Here is a 22,170-nt window from a genome sequence, read left to right on the forward strand (position 1 = left end):
GATGAGTGGATCGGATTATTTTCAAGGTTTCCCATTTGGAAGTGGTCATATACCTCATTCCAATCCGACAATAGGGTCTATGCCTTTTCCTTTTACAAGTAAAGGTAGTAACCCCTTTCAGAGTTGGACAAACCCTGCAGCTAGTGGGATAGGAGTTGGGAATCAGTTTTTTCGCCAATAAGGGAATGTGTCGTATTCATCATTTATTATTTCAAGTTTCTTTTGGAACCTTACCATAGTTAGGGGCTTTCAATACTTAGTTAGGGGGTAAGGGGGGGGGGTCACGTAGTACGAAGGATTTTCGGTACTCTGAGTTGGTTAAGGATGGATCACAAGGAGGAACCTTTGGTTCAGTAGGTTCTACAAGTTATTTGGGCAATGGGAAATTGGTTCGTTTCAAAATCCAAATCATTCATTTAGACCTGTGGGAACCCACCCAGTCTGGATGGAATTCCCAAGGTCCTCCATGACTTCCTTTTCTGGCCACGCTTAATTTGTCAAATTGACGAATAAATTAGGTACAATCGGCTTGGCCAATTCATTCCCAACTAAACTTCTAACATATATTCTGAAATTTGAAGGGAAGAATGGTGAAGACCCGGGAGACCATGTGACCACTTTCCACTTATGGTGCTCATCAAACTCCCTGATCGACGATTCAATCAGGTTGAGGTTATTTTAGCGCACCCTAACTGGGAATGCGGCCAACTGGTATATAGAGTTGCCAAGGGGCACATTTACTTCTTTCGCTGATTTGGCTAATATTTTCTTGAATCGTTTTTAGTTTCCTATCCGCTATGAAGCCGAAACTGAGCTTCTACACAATTTTCATCAAGACATGACAACTCACATTTCAGATCATATCCAGGAATGGAGACAGAGAAAGAGGCTTATCAAAGCCGAAATTCCACCAGAGTTTCGTCTCGAATGGTTCCTCAAATCTTTACAACCTGAGATTTCCAAGGATGCTTCTCTTTCCAGTGTTTATTCGAAAGAGCAGGCTATTTTTCAAGCCCGGCAATTAGAGTTGATATATTCTCAATCTGGGAATCTTTAGAAAATCCTACCTGACACTCCTAGATCCAAGGTTGATTTAGTGAAATCAAACCCAAGCCCTCACGCTGATGGTATAGTTGGATCAATTGACGCGAATACGGTGAACCTTTTGAACCAATTGCAGCAGTTGTCTCTACAAACTGCTTCTTCTAACCAGGTAGCACCGTCTACACCTTCACCTTCCCAACCTACCTCCATAAACGTCGTTCAAACTTCTAACCCCAAAGGAAATCAACAATCCGATGGGAAGAAGAAGGGATGAGGTAAGAAGAAGAACCAGGAAGGGAAGGGTAATGCGAACAAGCCCGGCAACGGTGTCGGTGAGGGTAGAAAAGAGTCTAAAAAGAAGGTTAAATTTCCATGCAAGTTATGCAATGGAGATATTTGACTCACCTCTGCCCTAAGATTCAGGATGATCAGTGTTTGTTAGTGCAGCAAGGGTCCTCTAGCTCCCAAGTTGTCCTAACTAACCCTTTTCCCCAAGGGCAGCAATTACTTGTTGGGGCGAACTCGAATGTGGTACCTCCGCAGGGGGCAACCAAGAAGAGGAAAATTCCTCAAATGTGTATATGATAAACTCCCATGTTGACGTTTCCACACGAGCACGTGATTATGGTGAAACGAAACATCTAAAGGTAAATTTGTTCCCGAAACCACAAACCCACTTCATTGAGCGACCCTCTTTGAGTCTATACCTTGGATACCGAAAGGTTCCGCAAAGCACTTGACTATTAACCCTAATGCTAGAGCAACACAAAACTACTCGATTGTAGAAGATCTGGCTCAAAGTGCTTGCGCTATGTCTGCATTGAAGGTACTCCAGTCATGTCCTGCTCAGAGAAGTGCTTTGCTTTCGGCAATCAAGGCAGTAGATCCAAAAAATTCTTTAGTGCTCACTTTTGATATGTTGAATGTCAGAAAGAGACTTCCTCACCATATGGCTTTCCAGATAAATTCCACTTACCGGAAAACCAATATTTTTCGGACAGTTAGATATGAGGGAGCTTCCACATGCGTAATGTCCATGTAATGTTGGAAGGCCATTGGATCACCTTCAGTTGTTCCTTCACCGACTCTCTTAATAGCATTTGATGGTCATTCTCATAGGCCACACGGAATTATCCTAGATTTTCCTATATGTGTTGATGGAAAGGTCATTAATATTGAAGTAGAAATCGTTGATGCCAACCTGGATTACAACCTCCTCTTAGGAAGGAATTGGATTTATGAGATGGATGCCATAATTTCATCTCTATTCTGCATCCTTTGTTTTCCTCATGAGGGGATAATTGTTAAATTGATCGGTTAGATTATTCTCCGGGTGACTCTCGAGCAACTTCAGATTCTACCGTTCCATTGGTGGATAATCCCCGTCAACCTATAGAGAATTTAGGAGTTGGGATGTACTCTTCCTTGATGGGTGTATTTGATCTTCCCCCTCCTACAGCTAGAATCGATGCAATTTCATCCTCCAAGGGGCCTTCAGACCTTTGGACCTTACCTTCATCTACGACCACATTAGATGAAGGGCAGGTTGGTGGAATGGCATTTCCTATGTCTGCAGCAGAACTTAGATATGAATATATCGATAACTCTACAGACAACCATCCCACTCTTTTTTTTGAGGAAGAGTTAGATGGTGATGTGGCTCCAGCTTGGACCCTTGACTCTACTTCTGCTCTGGATTGCTTAGATATAGTGTTACCATCTGACAAAGCAATTTTCGAAGAAATGACAGATGTAGATCGACCATGGGAAGATTTACATCATCGTTCGTATTTTTTGTCCTCCTTTTAATGAAGTCGAATCTAGGTTCTCCAACTGCTTACTAGTGATGTTTGTACAGTGTCAAACCCTTTGGCTCCAGCAAAATTATCTGTCGAAGGTCATATGTCGATTAACTCAAGAATTGTACATATAAACATCTCTAGGAACAAGCTAGCGAAGACCCCAAATGGGTTCTACCTTAAGAAGTATTTTGCTTAGGTTTCGGCCGAGCAATTGCTTCTTTGTATATATTGTATTTTTGTACATATTTGTCGGGAATTTTGTGATATCGACATTTTTTTATCTTCTTTGGCAGGTGTTGATGGATGACTTGATATATTTCGGATTCGTCAATGGTGCTAGTCGGCACACTCGGAATCTTGCTTCCGTAGCTTGGGTGATTTATTATCCATCTGGTCAGTTGATGGTGTCAAGGGGAGTATGTATTGGTCTTGCTTCAAATAACATTGCCGAATATACTGCCATTATTAATTTACTATCCGAAGCAATTTCTTATGGAATTGATTCGTTGGTAGTGTATCTTGACTCACAGCTGGTAGTGTCACAATTAAATAACATTTATCGGGTTCGTGATCCTTATTTATATCGCCAATTTTTTAGAGTGAGGGTGTTGCAATGATCATTTGTTTATATTACATATGTGCACATTCCATGATCTGAAAATTCATTAGCAGATTCTATCACTAATCAAGCATTAGATTGGCACATCAATCATTCATCAAATTAAGCAAACATCAAAATTTGGATCTGTATATATATCATGAAACTACCTGTGTATACATAAAGTGTTCAAAAAATAATATACAAAATTGGGACTAAATGCCCATAATCATGTCCAGTCTATCTATCGACCCGGCTCAGGATGAGCGGCTAAGAAGTTAACTACTGCATTGGCCACGCACCGAAGTATGCAGACCCAGTCCTGTGGTACTCCTACCACGCGGTGCTGCATATCCTAAGGTAGGATTCTATGGCTATCATCGGTACCTAGTGAGTCAATCTCACCAAGTTTCTTTGGACTGCATATACGACCCTCTCTGTTTCAGTTGTTGCCTCTTCAGCACCTCTTCCGCGATGCATGTGCCGCGAGAATCCATCTGCTCTCACTGGACCCACATCTGGAGTATGATCATTTTTTCAGTATTTTGTCTCATCAAAAATATTTCTAAGTTCATTTCATATTTAAAAAAGAAAAAAAAATCTTAAAAATTGACAAAAACTTAAAAAATTGTTACCTATGTCTCCCCATGCTGCATTTGGTGGCAGCACCAAGTCTGGATCTCCTCGGAAATCCATACCAGCATACAGGTAGTCGTCGATTGCGATGATTTGTTGGTCCCACCAAGAAAAAACTCATCATCGAAATTTGTCCTCGGCACGTCCCTGCCTCCAAGGCATTTCATCAAGTCAGCCCACCTACCCATCTATGGATCTCGCGGGCTGCTGATAGAGATAGATACCTTGGGACGTATCTCAGGTAACTTCTCGAAGAAGAAGGAGCATAAAATATTCCCATATCCAAAGTTCTTTGTTTGATCCTTCTGAATGGAGGTCAGCTGGCTCTTCATGTCGGTTAGAAGAGGTGTGCACCAATCGAAAACCATGGTTAGGCATTCCACTGCCAAGCTCATGGACACCCGTGAAGCCTGATGTAGTGAAGCTGATACGTTTACCCTAGCAATGGTAAATAGAAGAATCCTCAAAGATAAACTATCCATGTGTTTGATTGGAATCTGACTTCCAATCTTTTCCGAATGCCCAAGACAATATATATGTACATAGTCTTCTACTAAAATACTACTCTGTGTCCTGTCGGTCGAATGCACAACCTCCCCTCTTCGGGAGAGACCTGTAATAAAGTAGATGTCTTCCACCTCAATCCTAAGAGGCATCTAATCTATCATGAAGGCATCATCCTCTACACTCCAGTAGTGGATCAGTAATTCAAGCAAGCGTGTGTTGGCTTTCATGTTTGGCATTTTGAAGAATTTCAACAAGTCGCACCCTCTCAACGCATCTAGTGCATTTTGGTCGTTCATTACCTCATTGTCAATTGTGATATGCTCTCTCTCTCTCTCTCTCCATGTGATGGTCATCCTGAAAAGAAATGAGTTTCAACCGTTAGATTTTATGTTTGAACTTCAACTCACGTACACACGGGTTCCCTTTACACACAGTCGTGTGTAGGGTCATCGTATATGCGGGTTGGTCACAACCAACCCACGTCTACATAGAGTTGGAATTTTTGACATGAATTCCCACGGTCAAATCTTAATAAAAACTTCTAAAAAGTATCACAAAACATTGCATGTATGGTTTGAGATTTACCTGGTAACTTTAGAGATTTGAAAGGTCGAATTCTTCAGAGGCAAGTCTTCTCCTTTTTGATCCACAGCTTTTTTCTAAATAGCAATAAAAATTTCATGAGTCTAAAAGTCAATATATAGATTTAAATTTCAAAAAAAAAATCTCAAAACTTGATTTTTCGTCTCATGAATTTTTTGAATTGTGGGCTTGGATTGTCAAGAATGGGTTATTGTTTCAGGATATTTTGGACACTTCTTCAAGATCTTATTTTGGTCCCATGACCGCTAACCCATCATGGCAGGTAACGTTCACTTACTGGCATATAGGTTAGGGAAACCATTTTTTCCATTGCATCTTGCATACTAGCCTCCATTCAGCGATACATTAGCCATAGGGTTGACCCCATCGTGTCTTGGTTAACAAACCATGTTCACTCGCCAATTTTTTAAATCATGATGCGATGGTAGAGCTATCCTTTACATGGGCAACGTAGTTAGAACCTCACTGACATTGGTTGCCCATACTGTTATACTGAGTAGGCTCGGGGTCCTCTTTAGTCCCGCCATGACTTGTGCATTGAAGACACATTCTCCTTGTTTCTACCCTTACTTTTGGCCTTATACCCTAGAGGCTCCTTTGTGTTGAGTTGTTCGCTGCATTTCATTTTGACTATTTTCACCTTTTGGCCTTGAGCCGGCTTCACTTGGACTCGTGTTTAAGCCACTTATTTGACCATGTCTTCTGCAAAATCAACCATGCAATCACTTAGCTTTTGCAACCTAACACATCCTTTGTCCCGTGGAAGGAACATCCTTTTGAGTGTCCTTGACCAGTTTCGCCTCCCTGCATTGAGCATAGGATTTTTCCCATCCCAGGAACTAGATAATCTATTTCTCGGACACTCGTTCTTTCCACTGTACTATAGTATCCTTTTATTCTTTTTCCAACTTAAAGAACAAGACAAAAAAATTATATATTCCAAAAAAAGCATTAACGGGACAACATTTTCATATATTGTTGGCAACTAGAGTCAGTCGTGTCACACTTGAACAAATCCCTCAAAAGAAAGTCTCTCCTCCATTTTGGGTGGGATTTAGTTTGACTTAGGTATGCCTTAACCTTGTTATTGAATCAGTTCTCCTGTGATTGGTTACCTCTTCCAACCATATGGAGATTTCGCTTGTGCCTCCTACATGACGAACTTATACAAAATTATCATATGTTGCCATATGGTCATCGTTAAGTCGTGCTTTTGTTCAAGGGAAGTAAGCCTGAGTTGGCCTCTCTACGGTGTCTCTTGACCTATTTTTCAGTCGGCCATCCCTGGTTGTCAGTATCATTTTTTTCATAACATCAGCTATATTGGTCCTTTGCTCGTGCTGGTTTGAGAGGTCTCCATTGACTTCTTGTTGGCGGGTCTTGTCCTTATCGACGACGACATATTGCTCTGAGGGCAGGCCTAGAGCCACACCCTGACCCTATTTTCATTATTGATAGGTCACCTTGTGCTTAGCATCGATCAGTATCATGGGTCTTTGACTGAGTGGTTTCCCTTGTGTTCGACATCAGCTTTCATTATCACACATTGGGATTCGTGTAGTGCCTTGGTTTCCATTTGACCCTATTGGTGGATTCCTCGCCTCTATGTCAGCTTTCATTATTGGTTGGTTTAGAGGGTTTCTATCGTGCACTAGCTACATCTTGTGTACACGGAAATGTGCTTCAGTTGGGTTACTACATCTTTTTTGTCTAATTCCTTCCACATTATTGGCCTACAGGTTACACTCGCGCTAGATTGATGAAGGATGCCTTAATGCCTTCCTTCTAGTGGATCTTTTCCTATCGACTACGACTCATTTCTCTGTGACAAAGATCTAGAGTCCATTTGGCAGTACCTTTGGGTTTGCAGTCATCAATGGCAGATTCTGTCGCTATCGACAGTGGGAAACCATTATTGTCCCCTGATTGATAGATTCTTCCAGGTGTTCGACTTCAGCTCATTTATTCGAACTTGTTAGATTGTACTGGGTACCTTGACTCTCATTATCATTATTGGTGAGTAGTCTCGCGATTGTTAACGGTATACATCAATGACCGGTAATCAAATGATTTCTCACGTGGTCGACCTCAGATCATTTATTCCCATTGTGTAGAAATGTACCACGGCGGTCGATGAATACCTCGGGTTGCATCAGCATGTTTTGGTTCACTTGTCAGTTGCTCCTATTACTTCTAGTCGACACCATCCACCTTATATGTTACAGTCCTTCATAGTGACATCTTATATGCTGGCATCCGAGTTGCGATGTAGTATCATTTTATTCCATCAAGTTCATTTGGCACTGTTGGGATCAGTTTTTGGCATCAGTGATCAGCTTCATCCTTCATCTTCATTGATCATCTTCTTATATGTGATATTCATACATGTACTTTTTCGATCATGATCAGATGATCCATTATGTACTTTCAGTCCTTTACACTTGTATACATAGTGGATCCACTTGTACTTGATATGCAAACATGATTTACCTTATTTGAGCATGGGTATGCCCACCTAAGACAACAGTTTCTTTTGATCTCTTTTTGATGGCTTGGCAGGCTGAATTCCAGCGAAGTCCTTCTCAGTCTCGATAGGTTTCCTTTCCATATACTTAATACATTTCGGCCATCATGTACCCCTTCTAACCTCATATATTAGGGGGAATCTGTTATAGCTCCAATTACCACCCTTGGTACTTGTGATGCTTGGTTTATGGCCTAGGGCAACCCCTCCTTCCAGACTTGGTCCAAATATTTTTAAAAAGTGTGTACATGTGGGTTAGTCCATACCCAACCCGCGTATATGTGTTAAAACACTTAAAAAAATAAATTTCCTTAATTATGGGCAGAGTTCACGGGTTTTACCTGTTGTTTACCTCTTAGTGCCCGTGGCCCAACTGTTTCCCAACTAAAAAAATAATTGGGAGAAGTATAAATAGAATTCTATGGGAAGGCCTTAAGGAGGAGAAGAGATAAAATTATTATATTGAGATTATCCCCGACTGAGTCTGAAGTATCCCTGTGCTTTAAGCACTTCCCCAAGTTTCAGAAAACCCTTGTTTCCTTGAGTGTTGATACTCTCCCACTTGCTTGAGATATCATGGTATTGGTTATGGAAGGAGGTTGTTGAAGATTGGGACTAGACGGATCTGGAGGATGGTTCCACTTGGATCCGGAAGAAGAAGACTGAGGTGAATTATCTCTGTGTTAGTGATAGCTTTCTACAATAAAATGAAACATTGTCTTGTTCCTGAGATTAACTTTTTTTATGCATCAGATACTGTTATAATTCATGTATGAATGTTATTTTGATGTATAACTAATCATTTTCTTATATGATATAAAGTTAGTTTCTTTAAAATTCTTTATCTATATGCCGCTATGTATGTTCGAATTGGTTAATTTGCAGATTCGAAAATCATCAGGAGTTGGAGAGGGTCTGAACCCTGTTGTAACTACCCAAACATCTTCACATCACATCTTCACCTCACCCACAAGGGTACCTCTACATTGTCAGGTCGAACACTCTATTGATCTGACCCCGAGCGAGCCACTACCTAATGGACTGATCTATTGACGCTATGTTCTAGAGAACGATGAAATCAAGAGGCAGATTCAGGCGTTGTTGCAAAAATGGCACGTCAGGCCAAGTTCATCACCATGTGGGAGCCCAATCAGGTCGGTATAGAAAAAAAACGGGACCTAAAGACTTCGTATTGACTATCGGGCGCTGAACAATATCAATGTCTGGAATAGGTATCCAATCCCATAGGTTGATGACATTCTGGACCAGCTCAAGGGGGACAAATATTTCAGCAAAATTGACTTAAATTTTGGTTATCACCAAGTACCAATCGAACCCTCCAATGTGTGGAATACTTCCTTCAAATCCAAGGAGGGCACTTTTCAAATGGTTGGTCATGCCTTTCGGGTTGACGAATGCCCCCACAACTTTCATGATGTTGATGGACAACATCTTGTGACCCTTCACCAACTCATTCATAATGGTGTATTTGGATAACATTCTGATCTTTAGCCAGAGTTGGGAAGAGCACCTCCACCATATTCGACAGGTCCTCCAAACCCTGCGCCAACACAAGTTGTGTGGCAATTTGGAGAAATGCACTTTTGGTATGACCCAAGTTCAATATCTAGGGTACGTCATTGATGATGGAGTGTGCATGTGGAGCCAACCAAGATACAAGTTATTTGGTATTGGCCATCCCCAACCACCCTAACAGAGCTTCGAAAATTTCTAGTTCTTGCCAGCTTATACCGCATGTTCGTATTGGGGTTCTCTCATATCACTTGGCCTTTGTGTCAAGTCACCAAGGGAAGAGCAAAAGAAAAAAAATTGGTCTGAATTCCAACAGAACAGGTTATTCGAGTTGAAGCATCGCCTCTGCTCTGCACTAGTGCTCACATTCCTAGACCTGCATAACCCATTTGAGATAGAGATAGATGCATCTGACTATGCTATTGGTGTAGTTCTTACTCAATAGGGGCATCCACTGGCATATGATAGTGACACATTTTCAGACACAATCTAAAAGTATCCCACCTATTAAAAATAGATGTATTCCATTATGCAGGTATGCCGAAAATTGAAGCATTACATTATGGGGAAAGGAAATGGTCATCCACACATACCACTGAACCTGTAGTACATGGAGACACAAGGGAAGTTGCAAAATTATCACCATTAGAAATGGTCCACATAGATGCAACATTTTCATTTAAACATTAAGCACAACAAGGGAAGCACCAAAAATGTTGCAAATTTCCTTAGCTGACCACTGACCAATGTGCTCAAATCTTGTGGGCACGAGACTACAGGGTGGCCACATCTTTACAAAAGCAATCAAGAATTTGGCACCACATACCAGACACTCCTGGAATGCAAGAAAGTTCCAAATTTTCACCTCCAAGATGCAATGTTATGCCACCTAGGACACCTCCAAGTTTCTTCAAGAAAGTGTGTCAAGATGATTTTTGACGCGCACTACAATCAAGTCGTTGGACATTTCGGGGTAGAGAAAACAGTGTCAGTGTTGTGGAATTATTTTTATTGCTCGAAACTTCGACAATATTTTAGGAAGTACAACATATCCTGCACTGCTTGTGCCATTGTCAAACCTACCATCAAGAAGAAAGGCCTATATACTCTTCTGCCTACTTTTTGTCGACCTTGGGAATCCATCTCCATGGATTACATGTCGGGCCTTCCTTCTACTAAGTATGGAAACGACTGCGTGTTCGTGGTCGTCAAAAAATTTTGTAAAATTGCCATTCTGGCAGCCTGTAAGAAGAGTATCATATCAGAATTCGCTACTAAGTTCTTCTTTGAACAAGCATAGGAACACTTTGGGGTCCCATATTCCATTATCTCATATCGAGACAACAGTTTCCTAAGTACATTTTGGGCAAGTCTCTGGTCGATGCTAGATACCAAGCTCATTAAGTCCATGATTTCCACCCCCAAACTAATGGCCAAACAGAGGTCTTCAACAGGATGATCGTACACATTATGTGCATGTACAACTCGAAGAATCCACGCACATGGGATGAAACTTTCCCTATGTCCAACACAGCTACAACAGAGCTCTCCATAGCTCAACTAATCACGGCCCTTTTAAGGTGGGATTGGGATTACAGCCAATGTGTCCCATTGGTGTGGCCACATCATTTGCAGCTACGCAAGCAAATTCAGCTCATCAAACGGAGATAATATGACCAAGTTACAACCCTGGGATGTTGGCTACCCAGCTAGCCCGAACAGGGCCCACAAAATCTTGTTGTTCCATCTCATGAAGTTAGGGTTTTCCCTTATTGCTCAATAATAAAAAGGCCCTTAAGCATCATTTAACACATTTCATAAGAATCTAGCCACCACATATCTTCTCAGAGATAAGCTACCATCCCCCGAGCTGGTTTATTTCCATTTCTATATGTAAGCATATTCAAGTTCTTTGGTATTAATGAAATGAAGTTTTATTTTTGTTGCATCTTTGTGTTTTTGCGTATGTTTTTATTTTGTTGCATTCCTGTATAAGTCTGGATCAGTGGTAATAGATAGGTCTCTTTCTTTTTTTTTCTTTGCATGTCCCCAACGAGGTCAGGGTATAAGTAGTTAGGAATTGAACTCGTCGAACCTTCACAAGACTAGCCTCGCAAACCCTGACGGCCTCCCTTGGCGAAAGAAAACAAAGACGAGGGGGCAGGAGATTATTTCAAAATATTGCTCGAGGAATCCCTCAACCAACAAAGGAACGTGATGATGGATAACTTTAACCAAATCCTTCATCAACTACCCACAAGTGACGCATCTTCATCCAGTAGCCACTCTAGATGTGCCATTCCTTTTAAGGTACAAGTTAAATTTGACATTCCCATATTTGAAGGTCAGATAGATGCAGATGGCATATATAAATGGTTAAATCTGTTGGAAGGATATTTTTCAGTTCATGATTTTTCCAATCTAGAAAAGATTACTTTTGTGCTCCTCAAAGTCACCCCACATATCAAGGACTCGAGGGAAATCTGTTGTGAACAAAAGGACAAAAGGGAATCCTCACAGTTTTCAGTCGCACCCACTTGGAATTATTTCCAAGACGCCATCAACGAACAAAATTACCATGTTGGGAGATATGAATATAAATACATAAAGTGGACCACGTTGCGGCAGGGAAGGGACCAAGATATGTCGGATTTCGCAAATGTTTTTCATACCCTTCGCACAAAGATTGGTATCCAAGATTCTAAGTGACATTTGGCACTCAAGTGCCACAGAATTCTACACAAGTACATCCAGGACAATATGGAGTTCCTGGATATCTCCTCGCTTGGTGTAGCCTATTGATACGTTGTCAAGATTGAGAAAAAATTTAAATAGAAGAAATGAGACTTTGGATGTGAATCCGAAGCAAAAGAAAGGCGCCCACACACCACAAAGAAAATGACAAATTCAAGGCGAGGCGACCTAGGAAAACCTGTTGAAGTCGCAAGCAAAGAAAAACTCCACGAAAATAAAGAAGGACACAGGGAAATGGTGTGACTTACATAAGAGCCCCACTCACAACACAAGTGATTGTCGATCCAAGCAGTCACTGATGGTCAAGCTGAAGGCTTCTGAATCATATGCATGTTCTGACTTTGAGTCAGAAACCGACAAGGATAATGAAAAATGGAAGCATATTATCGATGTGGATCCTAGTGCCATGGTTCCCATCACCAAGATCCAGAAGGATGAGCCTGAAGATCCAGAGGAGAGGGAGCGGCTCTTCCACTCACAGATGTGGGTGAAGGGTTCTTCGCTACAGTTCAATGTCAATAGCGGAAGCCAAAAGAACCTCATTTCAACAGAGTTCGTGAAGCGGTTGGGTCTACCGACCACACAACACAGGCAGCGATACATTATCGGGTGGCTTCACCAAGGGCTAGATCTCTAGGTCAGCCAACAATGTCGCCTTCCCTGCAGCATCAAGACCTTCACAGCTGAGGTACTGTGTGATGTTTGCTCATCTTGAAGTTTGTGATGTATTATTAGGCCAACCATACTTATGTAAGAGGCATGTTGTGTATCAGAATAGGCCTCGCTTTGTTTATTACTTTGGGATATAAGTTGTACAAGATATTGGACGTAGCATCACCTACCACCATTTCTTTGATCATTGTGAAGCAATGTAGTAAGATCATTTCCCAAACCTGAAAATTTGTTTTACTTATGATTCGCCCTTAGGGCAATAAGAAGATCGTGTCCATGGCCTCCAGACAAGGCTCCTCCACACAGAAACAGCTGATGGACAAGGTTGTGGAGGAGTACAGGGACATATTCACCTCAACCACAGGGGTAGCTCTACATTGTTGGGTCAAACACTCCTTCTATCTGACCCCAAGTGTGTCGCTACCTAATGAATCAATCTATTGACGCTATGTTCTGGAGAACGATGAAATCAAGAGGTAGATTCAGGAGTTGTTGCAGAATGGTCACATAAGGTTAAGTTCATCACCCTCTAGGAGCCTGATCGTGTTGGTACATAAGAAGGAAAGGACTTGGAGACTTTGCATTGACTATTGAGCTTTGAACAAGATCACTGTACAGAATAGGTATCCAATCCCACAAATAAATCCTTCTAGACCAACTCAAGGGGGGCAAATATTTCAGCAATATTGACTTGAAGTTCGATTATCACCAGGTACTGATCGAACCCTCTAATGTGGAAGACTACCTTCAAATCCAAGGAGGGCCTTTTCGAATAGTTGGTCATGCCTTTCGAGTTGACAAATGCCCCTGAAACTTTCATGAGGCTAATAGACGACATCTTGTGACCCATGACCAACTCATTTTGTTGGGTTGTGTTATATTCTTTCCATGACTAACCTATGTAGTGAACTGGGGGGTTAGAGGAGGGGCGAAGCCCCCCCCCTTTGTTGTGCCAATTGCGCAGTGGGGGGGTCACAGGGGGGCAGAAGCCCCCCCTGTCCGAGGGGTTTGAGGGGGGCAGGTAGCCCCCCTCTATGGGGTCCGGGGTAGTGCCCTGAGAAAAAAAAAATTGGACCCTATATTAGGTTGGGCAAACCTACCTATGGTTTTCGGTCCATGGTTTTGGACATAACGGTTTTTCGTCCATGTATTGGATGCTTCGGCATGTATTAATATCTATTGTAACATTGAAAGGAATATAATGAAAAATCAAGCTGGTAGTCCCAGTTTTGGGATCCAGGGGAAATCTCTGTGTATATGTGTTTTATGTGTTATGCTCTCGCATTGTTTATTTTCTGTGTTTTAGAATTAGTATGCAGGTAATTTATGTACGGGGTTAAAACCTACACATTCATGGTGGTGTATTTGGATGAAATTATGATGTTCATCCAAACTTGGAAAGAGCACCTCCACCATATCCGACAGGTCCTCCAAACCCTACGGCAACACAAGTTGTGTGCTAATTTGGAGAAATGTACTTTTGGTATGACCCAGGTTCAATATCTAGGGTATATCATTGATGAGCAGGGTGTGCATGTGGACTGAGCCAAGATACAATTCAATAGGGATTGGCGAGCCCCAACAACTCTAACATAACTCTACAGCTTTCTGGGCCTTTCCAACTTCTACTGCAGGTTCATGTTGGGGTTCTCTCATATCACTTTCTCTTTGAGTCATTTCACCAAAGCAAAGTTATTTTGGTCTAAATCCCAACAAAAGGTGTTTGTAAAGTGTTGAGCCCCGAAACCACACTTTTCCTACACATTTTCTTAAACTTTTTCCATCCACCTGAACCTCATAAGCTATCAACATCATTGCATATTGAGTTTAAAAGATCACATAAAGTGGTTTTCTAACTATGACTTGTGTTTGCTGTTTGAACTAGATTTTTGCTCATAAGCTGTGGAATCTTGTCACTTTCCGCAGCCAGTTCAACTTTTCGCAGACTTTTTGTTAAACTCTATGTTGCAGGTGTCTTCAGGCAAATCGAGCCACATGGGCAAGTTGAAAATGACGTGGACATGGACCGAGTCCTATTGGCTCAGTCGAATTCATCAAAGAAGGTCGTGGTCAAAGGTGGTCAAGCGGTGGTCAAATATAGGAGTCCTACAGCAATAGGACTCCGTTTCTAAGCACGTGAAGACTTGCGTGGCTGTTCCTAGATCTCTGGGGACATATAAACACCTGTGGACTGCTCCATAAGGCGAATCCAACAGCCACCCTCAATAGATTTAATCATCACGGCAGCCATGATGCTAGATCCATGGACATTGTCATTCACGTGTCCTCTATCAGCGCAGTTTTTAGGAAATTAGTTATGTAGCCTTCTATTATAAATAATGTATTTCCATATGCATAATAGTTAGTCTTGGTAATTTAATTTTGTTGTTAAGAAAGCCCACTGTGTCGTGAAACTGTTTCGTTGTTATGACTGCGTTTTGAATATATGAGAAGACCTTGTTTATAAGCATAATTTGTGGTTGATAGTTGTTGCCCGAGGTTGTGCAAAGGGCCCCTGCACACACCGAGGTTTTGTTTATTTGCTATATAATTTCACATTGTGTTTCTTACGTTCATTATCCCATAATTATTCACTTGTATATATTGCATTTCTTATGGTGCTAACGTTTTATTTTTGTCCATGATTTTACATGCTTTACATTGTTGTTAATGTTGATCAGTGTATTTTTTCCAGATTACAGTAGGCAGCCCGGGCATTTGCATATAGTTTCCACAATGACTAATGACATGGAATCAGTCTTGTCTTTCTGCTGATTTATTTTTCTTAGTTTTTAATTCCAGCACTGTTTTGTTTATTTCAGTTCTGTTCATTGGCTTTATTAGTTAGATTAGATATTAAATTACTCATATCATTGTCAGTTACCTCCGAAAGCCATAGCGAGACTAATGGTGAGGGATTGAAGTATGAGTGTGTAATTTGATATTAATTTATTTTTCTGCAAATTAGATATTAAATTGCTCATGTCATTATTAGTTACCTCCGAAAGCCATAGCGAGACTAATGGTGAGGGATTGAAGTATGAGTGTGTAATTTGATATTAGTTTATTTTTCTGCAAATTAGATATTAAATTGCTCATGTCATTATCAGTTACCTCCGAAAGCCATAGCGAGACTAATGGTGAGGGATTGAAGTATGAGTGTGTAATTTGATATTAGCTTATTTTTCTGCAAATTAGATATCAGATTGCTCAAGTTGTTTATGATTACCTCCGAAAGCCATAGCGAGACTAATGGTGAGGGGTCAGAATATGAATTGACGTAATTTGGTTTTAGTTCTACTTTACTTGAATTTTATAGATTTCTTTGAGTATAGTTTCTTTTGTATTTAGATAGCAGCAGGGATAATGGTTTCATGATCAATAGTTCACTGTTTGTTTAATTAGAATAGTGGCACATTTTCATTTTCTTTTAGGAATTAATTTCATCATTGCATGTTCTAAGATCTTGTGAAGTTTGAAGTTTTGGAAATCATTTTAAAGGACATAATTGCCTTGAAAATTTTTATATCCATTTAGACCTTCCATTTCACAATAGGAGATAAACTAAGATAAAAACCCCCAAAAACAAAATAAAAATCAAAAACGACAAAAATTAAGAAATAGGTTATCTTGCACATATAGTGTGCCACACTTCAACAGTTTACGGCTCCCGCATTGACAATTAATATAGCAATTTAGGACACTCTAAATTGACCAAACATAAAGTTGAAGCATCATCTCTTTTATGCACTAGTGCTCACATTACCAGAATTTTAGCCACCGTTTGAGATCGAGACAGACGTCTCTAACTATGTTATTGGTGCAGTTCTCACTCATCAGGGGCATCTAGTGGCATATCACAGTGACACTTACAGACACAATCTGAAAGTATCACACCTATGACAAAGATATGTATTATGTTGTTTAGGCTGTCGACAATGAAAGAATTACATTTTGGGGAAGGAAATGGCCATCCACTCAGACCACCAACTCTTGCAGTTCATATAGACACAAGGGCAGTTGCAAAACGATCACCATCAGAAATTATCCACATATCTACAACAGTTCAATTTCAACATTAAGTACAAGAAGGGCAATACCAAAAATGTTGCAGACTTCCTCACCCAACCGTCAATCATAGCACTAACCACTCGGCTCAACTCTTGTAGGTATGAGACTGGGGGTAACCGCATCTTTACAAGAGCGATCCAGAATTCGAAAACACATACCAAGCGCTCCTAAAAGGCAAGAAGTTCAGAATTTTCACCTCCAGGATGCATTATTATGCCACTTGGGACACCTCTATGTTCCTTCAAGCAAGCATGCCAAGATGATTTGGGAGGCGCACTATAGTCGGGTCGCTGGATATTTCGGGGAAGAGAAAATAGTGGCAGTGTTGTAGATGTATTTTTATTAGCTAAACCTTCGACAAGATGTTGGGAAGTACATCAGATCTTGCAATGCCTACGTCATTTCCAAACTGACCATCAAGAAGCAAGGTCTATATATTACTCAGTCTACTCCTAGTCGACCTTGGGAATCCATTTCCATGGATTACATGGCGGGCCTTCCTTTTACTAAGCATGGAAACGACTGCCTTTTCGTGATCATCGATAGATTCTCTAAGATGGCCATTATGGTTGCCTACAATAAGAGTATCACAACAAAAGCCACTGCTAAGCTCTTCTTTGAACGAGTGTGGAAACACTTTGGAATCCCACAATCCATTATCTCAGATTGGGACAGCAGGTTCCTACGTACATTTTGGTCCAAGTCTTTGGTCAACACTAGATACCAAGCTCACTAAGTCCACGACATTCCATCCCCAAATAGATGGCCAAACAGAGGTCATCAACAGGATGATCGTACACATTCTGCGTATGTGCAACTCGAAGCATCTACGCACATGGGATGAAAGCCTCCCCTATGTCCAGCGCAGCTACAACAGAGCTCTCCATAGCTCAACTAGTCACAACACTTTTTAGGTGGGATCGAGATTCCAACCATTATGTCCCATTGATGTGGCCATACCATTTGCAGGTACTCAGGAAGATTAATCTCATGTCTAGTCCGACACTGACAGGGCTAACAGCTTCATTGAACGCATTTAGCACATCTTCCAACAAGTTCATGACATATTGGACAAAGTCGATGCTAAGTACAAGCAGCGACATGATCATCATCGAGTGTAACATAAGTTCCAGGTGGGCGACAAAGTTTGACTACATCTGCAGAAGGAACACCTTGCTGGGCCCCACCGCAAGCTTCGCCTGCTTTGATATGAATCATACACTGTTATGAATATAATTCATAACAAGTGACATAAATAAAATTATTGTAAATATTAAATAATCAAATATTAGTTAGGTTAAATATTCATTAAGTGAAAAGACATGCCCATTCATGAAAGGACACCTACTTAGGTATATATAGGCGGGTCCTCATTGTAACATTCATATCACATATACATTTTTATATACAATAAATTATTATTACTAAATACCTCTTGTGTATTTTTACATTTAAGTAAACAAGCTATCAGTTTTTATGTTTCAGTGGTATCGGAGCCATGGCACACTATATAATGATGCGAGTCTTTGAACGTTTTTCGCCACACAATGTGCCATTACGTTCACGTCCTAATTGCGTCGAGCAATTTAGTATTCAAGAAGCATTTCGGCAATTAGAAAAATCTATTGCAGAAGTTAAAGAATGTCGAAAGGAAATCAATAATAAGAAATATGATGAAGAGAAAAATGTGGAAGAAGAAAAATAAGAAAAATTCGATCAAAATGTTAATAATGTTGAATATGAGAATGATACAGATCAAGATGATGATTCTAATGATAATGAACATGAAGATGAAAATGATCCTTCAAGCCCCAACATTTCGACTTGTCCACTGAACATGTTCATGTATCTTGTAAGAGCAGAAATGTTTGGGCAATTGACAACTAGCCTTGAAGCAGCTTGGTCCAAACTAAGGAAGCAAGATGTTTTGACCAAGGAGAACATGGCAGAGCCCATGCGGGATATCTGGAGAGCTCTTTTAGAAGCAGATGTGAGTCTACCTGTTGTCCAAAGGTTTGTAAAGGTCGTTACTGAACAGGCCATTGGTGTGGGAGTTGTTCAAGGAGTTAGGTCCGATCAACAATTAGTAAAGGTGGTGAATGATGAGCTCGTGAAACTAATGGGAGGAGAGGTTGCAGAACTGGATTTTGCAAAAACTGGTCCTACTATGATATTGATGGTGGGTCTACAGGGTGTTGGAAAGACGACAACTTGTGCAAAGTTGGCTTTTTATCTCAAGAAGAAAGGCAAGAATTGTATGTTGGTTGCAGCCGATGTATATAGGCCTACTGCTATTGATCAGCTTGTAATTCTCGAAAAGCAGGTGGAAGTCCTTGTGTACAAAGTACGACCAAAAGTGACTCTAATGGAAATAGAAAAGCAGGGTTTGGAAGAGGCAAAGAAGAAGGGCATGGATGTGGTCATTGTGGACACTGCAGGTAGACAAAAGTATGATGGATGAACTGAAGCAAGTAAAGCAGGTTGTGAATCCTACAGAGGTTTTGCTTGTGGTTGATGCAATGACTGGCCAAGAAGCTGCAGCTTTGGTGGCAGCATTCAATTTGGAAATTGGAATCACTGGGGCCATACTCACTAAACTTGATGGCGATTATCGGGGTGGTGCAGCTCTTAGTGTTAGAGAGGTATCAGGTAAACTCATCAAATTTGTTGGATAGGGAGAATGCATGGAAGACCTTGAGCCTTTCTACCCTGATCACATGGCTAGCCGCATCTTAGGAATGGGAGATGTCCTTTCATTTGTTGAAAAGGCACAGAAAGTTATGAAACAAGAAGAGGCAGAGGAATTACAAAAGAAGATCATGGAGTCAAAATTTGATTTCAATGACTTCCTAAAACAGACTCGTGCTATTGCATGAATGGGTTCTATGAATCGAGTGATTGGAATGATCCCTGGTATGGGGAAGATATATGTTGCACAGATCTGTGAAGCAGAAAAGAGTCTGAGAATTGTAGAATCGATTATCAATGCAATGGGTGAAGAGGAGGTCGTTTTTGTTATAACTCAGCATCTTAAAATATCTTCCGCTTTTGAAACCCTTGCAGTGGATGTCGAGATTATGGACGCGTTTACTCTGGGTCTCTTGAAATCTCTTGCGAAACACAGCGAATCGGCTCGAAGAACGATCATACACAAAGAAGTGATCGCCCATTTGCTTCTCCTAATAAGACAACGACCTCACGCGGACAATAAGTCGATTCTTGGAGTCCAACTCCCAGGTCTGAGAATTTTTTGAGTGTTGGCATTGTCTTTGCCCAAGGAAACGATGCGTGCTCTTGTCGAGCTAGACGACAATAGCAGGGATTTCAACTTAGTGTTGTTGTCACCATATCCTCAAGTACAGCTTTTAGTTCTTAAACTTATTAGGGTTTTGGCATCACGGGTTGAGGATTACAGGGATAGGATTGGCGACGATGCCCTCGTTTGTCAGCTCACGACCCTGCTCTCTTCAGAGCATATCAAAATCCAGAGAGGAGTTGCACGTGCCATCCTGAGCATGTTCGGAATGTTCGGAAGTTGGGAGAGTGATGTGTTGAGAACCGCCATACTGCACAATGGGCATATAAAGGTGGCACGTAATCTTCTCTACCAGATTAGTAGGTCCCTACAATATATCCACAGACGTGGAATAATCCATATGGTTGTGGCGCCTCGTAAAAGTTACGGATTACGTGCATTACAAGTTTTTTGGTGTTTCTGTCATGTTATATGCAGGGATATCCCTGTCGATCAAAATGACACGACAATTTTTTCCGTTGTCGACCCCTCCACCAAGCTCGTTGGCCTACCAGAACATAGTCAGTCAGACGCCATACATCGTCATTGCTCAACGCCATTGAATCTTGTCGACGTTGTCACGGGTTGTTTAAGCCGGCCTTCACAAGTTTTTCAAAGTTGGTCAAACGATGATTCAACTCAACGCAACGCTATAATCACTTCATTATAAATTAATTATATAATTAAATCAATTTAATTATTATATATATTAAATTAATTTAATTATTATTTAAAAAATAATAATAATAATAATAATAATAATATTATTAAAAAAATGAAAAAAAATTAGACTTATTAAAAAAATTATTATTATTATTAAAAAAAATAAGGGAATATTATTGATGAGCTATAAGACGAGAGGATGGCCAGATTATATACATCGAGACAGACGACAGACACTAAGTGAAGAAAATAGACAGTATTAAAGCTTTGAGGACAAAGCTTCCGAAGGAAAGGGCTATGTTATGAATATAATTCATAATAAGTGACATAAATAAAATTAATGTAGATATTAAATAATAAAATATTAGTTAGGTTAGATAGTCATTAGTTAAGTGAAAAAACATGTCTAAAAGACATGCCCAGTCACGAAAAGACACCTGCTTAGGTATATATAGGCGGGTCCTCATTGTAACATTCATATCACATATACATTTTTATATATAATAAATTATTATTATTAAATACCACTTATGTATTTTTACATTTAAGTCAACAAGCTATCAGTTTTTATGTTTCATACACCATCACCAAGGCTGTAGGGAAAATGCCTTCGAGCTCAACATTCCACTGTTCATTGGTTTGCAACCAATATTCAATGTGTACCGTCTTCGGTCATACTTTCCACCATTGCTAGACACATCTAACATTGTAGAACAACTCACACCAATGGAGTTAAACCCAGACTACATGGAACAGGCAACAACTGGTCATATCATGGACACATAGGTCAAGAACACTTGCCAACATAGGATCTAGCTTTATCGAGTTGTCAAAGTGGGCCAACTCCTTCACCAGGGCAAGCGGTTCACAAGGGACTAGGTTCAATAGAAATTCTCACCTCATGGAGGCTCTGTACACAATGGGGACCATTGCTTCCTAAGGAGGGAGGACTGATCCAGATGGATATTGGTGGCCACCTGCCTATTCCACCTAGACCTCTAATCGGTTTCATCAATTTCCTTGATTATAGGATCATTTACTATTTTTAGCAGTTTTTTAGGCCATTAACTTCCAGAGCAGTTTTGACCCCCTAAATGGTATTTTTTTTAGGTCCACAACATGGGCTATATTCCTATGGAAAATCTTGTAGTACTCGAATAGATCTTTCCAACGTGGTATCATACGCGCCAAACGGAGATAATATGACCAAGTTATGACCCCGAGAACTTGGCTACCCAACTAATGCCAACAAGGCCCACAAACTCTTGTTGTTCCATCTCCTACGGTTAGAGTTTTGGTTCTTTAGGGTTTTCGCTTGTTGTTAAATAATAAAAAGGCCCTTGAGCGTCAATGTAATACAATTCAGAGGCATGTATCCACCACATATCTTCTCAGAGATAAGCTACCATCGCCCGAGCTAGTTTATTTCCATTTCTGTATATAAGCATTTTTCAATTCTTTGGTATTA

General features: G+C 40.6%; 1 pseudogene; it reads left to right on the forward strand.

Annotated features, from left to right (window-relative positions):
- The first annotated feature begins 18,242 nt into the window (after positions 1-18,242).
- On the forward strand, positions 18,243-19,998 carry LOC149173524 (signal recognition particle subunit SRP54, chloroplastic pseudogene; annotated as a pseudogene).
- Positions 19,999-22,170: the final 2,172 nt, after the last annotated feature.

The sequence above is a fragment of the Pinus tabuliformis genome, chromosome 4_2 (genome assembly GCF_031772625.1).
Source record: "Pinus tabuliformis cultivar Carrire ecotype Pingquan chromosome 4_2, CPIR1, whole genome shotgun sequence".
In the NCBI taxonomy this organism is placed as follows: Eukaryota; Viridiplantae; Streptophyta; class Pinopsida; order Pinales; family Pinaceae; genus Pinus; species Pinus tabuliformis.